Source organism: Anomalospiza imberbis, chromosome 2, assembly GCF_031753505.1.
Source record: "Anomalospiza imberbis isolate Cuckoo-Finch-1a 21T00152 chromosome 2, ASM3175350v1, whole genome shotgun sequence".
Classification (NCBI taxonomy): Eukaryota; Metazoa; Chordata; class Aves; order Passeriformes; family Viduidae; genus Anomalospiza; species Anomalospiza imberbis.
Window position 1 is genome coordinate 16,371,100 of NC_089682.1, and position 6,550 is coordinate 16,377,649.

Consider the following 6,550-nt stretch of genomic DNA (forward strand, 5'->3'; position numbering starts at 1 on the left):
TCCCTCAGAGGAATTATAACCTTTACCATTACCACTTGCTAAATATATCACGAGGTTTTAGTGATATTATCATAAATCACCAAGCTCAGTTTTGTTGCTTGTAATGTGACCATAGTACATACTGGTTTTGATGCAGTGATTGTCAGCCTGATCTAGATGTAGTTCTTTAATTATTTTATAATGGGATGACCACATGCTAGCAGATATGAATATATATTTGATTTCCTTTAACATTTAAAAATTGCCTTTTTCTAAGGTAGTCTGAACTTCAAGTGCGGGCTTTTTAGGCAAAGTTTCTGCAATCAAACATGGAAAATACAAACTCATGGATATTGAAATCAAGCACAGTGACTTCAAGAATAGCGTTCTCACAATTGTTTCTCTTTTCAATTAAATGTGTGAGCATTCATTAGAAATCATATGTAATTTGATCATCCTGAAGAACAAAGGTATCACATGTAGGCAAAGTTCATTACTCTATGGGTTTTTAAAAGGATAAACTATAGGGAAGCTAAAGATAACTGAGAATTTTGGATAACAGTAATGCATACAACTGCTGCTTTTTACATTTCAATCTGTTTTCTAGCAGAAAGTTGGTCCCATGTCAGCCCCCCAAAAGTCTTAAAGAGAATTTGCCATAGCAAAGATGTGCTACTGAAGCCAATCTTCAGTTGCACTTAAAGATCAGCTTGCATCAGAATAAGTTGGCCTCAAAACTGTTTTGACAAGACGTACCTTGTTAAGCAGTAATTGGGATCCAGTCAAGCTGCTTCTGACTCCAAGAAGGATTAACCATTACTATAAATCAGGCTTACTTGCTGAGACTGCTGGGATCCAAAACATCTTTGCAGCATCACCTGCAGAAGAAGTTTGTCTGACAGGATATTGTGGGGCAGGTCTGGGCATACACTACCCTTTCTGGTGATGTATGGCAAAACTCCTGGAACCAAAAATCTCATCTGATGAAACTGCAGAAATCTGTCTTTGGGGAGAAGGAGGAGGAGGAGGAGTTATCTGTCTTTATTCTACAGACCCTTCCCCTGTGGCAAATGGAAGAATAGGGGTGCACTTCAGCACTCCCTCCTCCACCAACCCACAGGCTTGTATGTCTACAGTGTATTAATTTGCATCTGAGTTAGTCACTCTTCAACCTTTATGGTCAGCCAGGAGAAATAAGCACTTTTAGGATGCAATTCATTTGACCTTTCTTGGACATGTACTTTAGGAAGAGATAAATCACTCTCCCAAGTGTCAGTGTTTCTCTGTTGACCACAAAAGGACCAGAGAGTGATTAGTTCAGAGGCAAGTGTCTATATTGCAGGCTGTCTACAGGCAATTAGGCAAATCCAAACAGATTTTTCTATAATGCTGCTATTAAATTGTTTCACAAAGATTTTTATTTGTATATCACAAGTATAAGTATATAAAATAACATTTTTCTCCTTATTCTACACATTTATATTTTTAAGAAGCATTATGTTAGCAGAGCCTGCATGTTGTATTGGAGTTGATTATGTTGGTGCTCTGTTCAGAATTGTTTTCAGGTACCTACTGAGAAATTGGCAATTTTTGCACTCTTTCACCCTGTGAGTTTCACCAAATATTTGTCTGATTTAATGTAAAGGTGGAAAAAGGGCACATTTTACACCAAGGGAATGCATACAGCATTAGAAATACCTCTCATCACTGTATGTGACTAGAAAGCAAAGATGAATAAGTGCACTTTTTAAAAAATTTGATTGCAGGGCAAGATTTTAAATGCTATTAGTAATGAAAAATCCACGGCAGTAAGAGTCACTGTACTGCCAATAAGCCCAGTGAGCCCGTGTACAGTGCATTGCAGAAAAGGCCCAAGGCTCAGATGTCTATCTCCATGTTCTTGTATTCCCAATAAGCAGTGAATAATGCATTAGTTTTGCTTCAAGCATCCTATTTTGAATATGCTTTAGCCAGAATTATTAGCTTTCATGTAGCGTATATTGTTAACAAAGGTCATGCTCTGTGCCCATCTAGTGCTGTCTCCAGAAGTGCCCTGGCACAGCACACAGAAATGTTTTACCAGAACTTCTCATTATTTGTTGTTACCACGAGGTCCCCTGAGATGTCCAAATTACAAGTACTCCAGATCCAGCTGAAGTCACTGAGAACGTCCCTGCAAACACCACCTGTCTTTGGCTCAGGCTCAAAATATTTACAAAGCAGGAGGAGGGAAACATATTACAGTGACCCAGGAGGGCTCCTAATTTCTGGGCTCATATTGCTCTGTGGAGGTCAGCCCCTAGACCATCTGCCTCTGCTCAGGCACTCCAGTGTGTGCATTGGGCTGCGTTGAGAACATCTGAAACTGTGCAAAAACAAGTAAATCCCTGGGGCTGCCCGTCCCCCTAACTCTCCTCACCTGGCCAATGTGAGGAGAGCCTTTCTTAAACCCTTCGGTCTTCATGAGGGCCACCAGTGACCCAGTACTGATGGTGACCCTGCTTATCTGCTGAGACTTGTGTGAGAAAGGGGTTGCACCCCAGTCCTGGGGTGAGGCCATGCTCTTGGGTGCTGTGAAGCTGTGCCATTCTCCCCTTCAGCAGCTGTGGTGGTCTAAAAAGAGAATTAGCTTTTAGAGTTATAAAGAGAGCATTGTTTAAGATAAATGGTATCATTTGCAAAGGAGTAGGCGTTTACTCACACAGATGTGTACACACACACACATGCACACGTCCCTCAGTTAAGTTTCCACAGCTACCCTTAGTGGTGTTAACACAGCCAGCTGTTAAATCCAAAATAGCAACGAGTGCACATCATACGCCCTCTGTATTACCATTTGAAAGGGACAGTTCCTTGGGAGGATGGGAATTTGACAGGATATGAATATGTCTGAGACTCTATTAGGCACTAATTCAGCAGGACTGGCTGAATGAGATGAAGAAGCAATGAGGAGGAGAGAATCTCTTCAAATTTGAGCTGATTGGTAATTTTGATGAAAGCCCTTAGTCTCATTCAGTGACTGTTAATTACCTCTGGAAATTAACAGTTATTTTTCTCTTCAGGAAATGTTGTTCGCCTGCCAGTATAGAAAAATTAATTAAATTCTTCCAGGGATGAAGGTGAAATAGGGCCCTCGTGGTCAGTGCACATTTTGGCTGTAGATGCAGGGATATCGTGACAAATTCCCTTTTGAAAAGAGCAGTCCAACTCTTTCCTCTTGTGTTTTCACAGGAAAGTTAGGTGTCCTTGTCCTTCTAGGGAAAGGTTGGCTTTCATGTGCTTTTACCAGGAAAGTCTGGATGTGGGAGAGCTGTGAAAAAAGGGAGGGAAATGACTAGGGTTAAACAGCCTGCAAGTAAATTAGGGGAAGCCTCTTGTAGCACTCAAGGAAAAATAATTAATATTGTGGACAAAGGTATTTCTGCTTCAGTTGAAGGGAAACCCTCAGCTTAGACCCATCTATACAAAATACCACAAAAGTTAATTGCTTCAAAAAAGTGGTAACTTGAACCTCACATCCATAAGCTATGCCAGCTTCTCCTACCAGCTCTCATTATTTGATCTTGGCAGCCTCAAAAGCTGCTTTTGTCAGCATTAATGATGGTCCTTCCACTGCTCAAGAGTTTATTTCCAATATCCACTATTATGCCATTCACTCCTGCTTCGCAGAATTAAAAAAAAAGGAAAAAAGAGTGAGGCAATATCCCAGGGAAGCTCCTGTGCAGGGCTGGTACAGGCTTTTGATTGAGTTCTTGATTTATAGCTATCAAACAAATATCTGGGCATAGTTGTTTAAAATCAGAAAACATTATGAAAGGAAAGGAATGCTCTGTTCCTCGATCTATCATTTTGTGACGGGAAGACCTCGCATTAAGGTTTAATGATAGATTAAATAGATGGAAAGTCACTTGGAGGCCCAGTGAGCAGAGGGATTTCAGGCTGCCTCTGTCAGGATCACAGGGAGGAAATGAGGCAGCTGAGAAGAAGCTCAGCATCAGGAAGGAGGCAGACAGGTCAGACAGACAGGCTTTCCAGAAGCAGCCTCGCGGAGAGCAAACAAGCAGCTGCAGTCAATCGAAGGCAGCAGGGCGGCCAGCTCCAGAGCTGCTCGGGATCCCTAGTGCGAGCCAAGCCGCGCCGGGGCACCGCTCGTGTGTTCCCCACTCCGGGCAGCCCCAGTGTGGCGAGCTGGCATCGCCACGCGACCTCGCCAGGAGAGCGGCAGCTCGACTGGGGGCAGGATGTTAGTCTACATGCAGCCTTCCCACCTGCAAAAGCTGCCCGCCCCACCCCTCCATCCTTGTGCAGGGTTTCTCTGGGTGCTGAACAGCAGACCTTGGAAAGGGGATGTCCAGGAAAATCCAGAATTTTGGGTCTTATCCTGGTCTCAGGGGGTAATACTTTTCACACATTTTCCAGGATCAGCAACAGGCCAATTCAGCCATGAAAAATGCCACCTTTGCTTACCTGACTTGCTTTGATCAGAGGGGATCCTGCTTGACAGAGGCATGGGATATCATTCTGTGTGTTTATCCAGCAGCAGCATTGGATTGAAGGGTTACACTTTGAAGGTTCTGTAATGGATGAAAGACAAGTCTATTTTGGCTCTTGACTGTTCCCTATAGCAAGTGAAGAAGAAATAATACTTGGCCCATTGGCAAGTGTCATGCTAGTTACAGATTTTACCACTAGTCTACTTTAGTGTGTTTTAATACCAATATATGAAAGCACAGCAAGAAGCAGTATTTGTTACATTTTGCATGGGCTCTATCTAATGTTAGAGGTCACTGACCACCAATGGTGGTATCTTTTGGATGTGATAAATTTGGAGATTAGTAACTTAGAATCTATTCAATTAAGTCCATGCTGGAGAAAAGCATTGCGAATTATGAAGACAGGCAGCAAAAAGTAAGTAAAAGTGATTTAAACAGAGAAGATGGCATGGAAAAGAGTAAGGCTCTCACATAGGACATGTCTGTTCAGTGGCCAGTCTGGAAAAAACAAAGAGAAAGAAGAAATTCTTCTCTACAGTCTAGCCAACCTCGATCCCTCTTTATAGCTTTTAAATAATGTCACACATGGAACAAATATATAATTTCCAAAGAAAAACATGGAAAGTTTCAGTTATGTTCTTATGAATGCTTTCTATTTCTTTCCCAGCTAAATAAATCTGTTTACCAAGTTGGAGTCAATTCTGCAAGTCGCTTCTTCAAAACGACATTTTTTCACAAATTTGTTGTTTGCCAAAAACATTATCCCAGCTTTAATAAAAAAACCCAAAACCAAACAACTAAAATTCAATGGATTGGAAAGAATCCAGTAGGCTTTGGTTCAGTCCTTGTAAAGCAGCAAGTAAACATTTTCTGCATGCTTTAGTAGAGTATATGACTTCTCAGTCCTCCACCATCTTTGTGTAGAATAAGGGAGCTAAGCACATGGATGAATAACTGGTTAGATTTGTTTCATCTTCAGTTAAGAATGCAAGCTAGATCTTCATCCTCTGGTACTGACATTAAACTGCCATGATTATAGTCACAAAACCTTTTTCCTCTCCTGTGGCATACAAATCCAAGTGTTCCAAAGGACATTAAAAGGTAAGTTAATAACTTCATTAACAAAAGAAATGAATGCTCACAAGTGAAATAGAGAAAACTGAGGCTACCTGGAATAATTCTGTCCTAACTGAACTTGCATTTTGCTTTTCTGCCTTCAACCAATCATGTCATAGCAAATAGAAACACAAAGCTACTATGATAACAGCTCTCATAGTGAATGTGGTTTTCAGGGTGCCGAAGCTAAAAAGTGGTGTTTGACATCTAATGGCAAGTGAGAGAGAGAACATCTATTAGACATGTTACATGAGCAGTGTCTCCTGTTCCTAAAAGATACTGGCTTGAATGCCATCTTCTGAGACAGAGAAAGATACAGTGATACACACACATACATATGATGGAAAGAAAGATATAGTAAGCCAATATTAGCACTGAACAAATGATTCAGAACTGAGGCCGAGATGCACGTGCACATGTGCTTCTTGCTGCACCTTTCTTCCTCCTGTCCAAAAGTCTTCACAATATTATTTGCCCACTACTTTTGCAATATTACTTGTTTGACTTAAAACAGCCAGCACACTCTCGTCCTACAAAACTCGGGGACTGTTGGCCCTCTCTGGATGTTGGGATTTTGTGATAGCTCCTACAAGAGCAGTCAGTGCATGAGTAATACTGGGAGCCTGGCAGTCCATGTCACCGTGATTCCACAAGACATTATTTTATGATGCAAACACATCCTGACCTCCAGAGCACTCAATATATCAAATGTGTAATGTATGCAGAAACAATCCCAATAAGGAAGGAGGTAAATAAATTTGTTATGATTTTAATGATATGCATTTTAAATGTCACTTTTGCTGAGCAATTAGGGTCTGAAGAGAGTGACCTTTGCACAGTGCTTAAATTGTCCTGAGGCATAGTACTCCTCCATGCATTTATTACTGCCTTGTGTGATGAAGTGTAGGTGGTACGATGCAAGTCCATCATTTGTGGGAGGGATCTTTCTGGCTGAGGCACAA

The 6,550-nt window shown here is 41.4% G+C and overlaps 1 long non-coding RNA gene across 1 annotated transcript; it reads right to left on the bottom strand.

The window, feature by feature from the left end:
• Positions 1 to 1,374: 1,374 nt before the first annotated feature.
• On the bottom strand, positions 1,375 to 4,614 carry LOC137468336 (uncharacterized). The gene is made up of 2 exons (XR_010995883.1): positions 4,447 to 4,614; positions 1,375 to 3,289 (listed from the first exon to the last, which is right to left on the bottom strand). It is a non-coding gene; the product is annotated as an uncharacterized lncRNA (long non-coding RNA).
• Between the last annotated feature and the right edge of the window lie 1,936 nt (positions 4,615 to 6,550).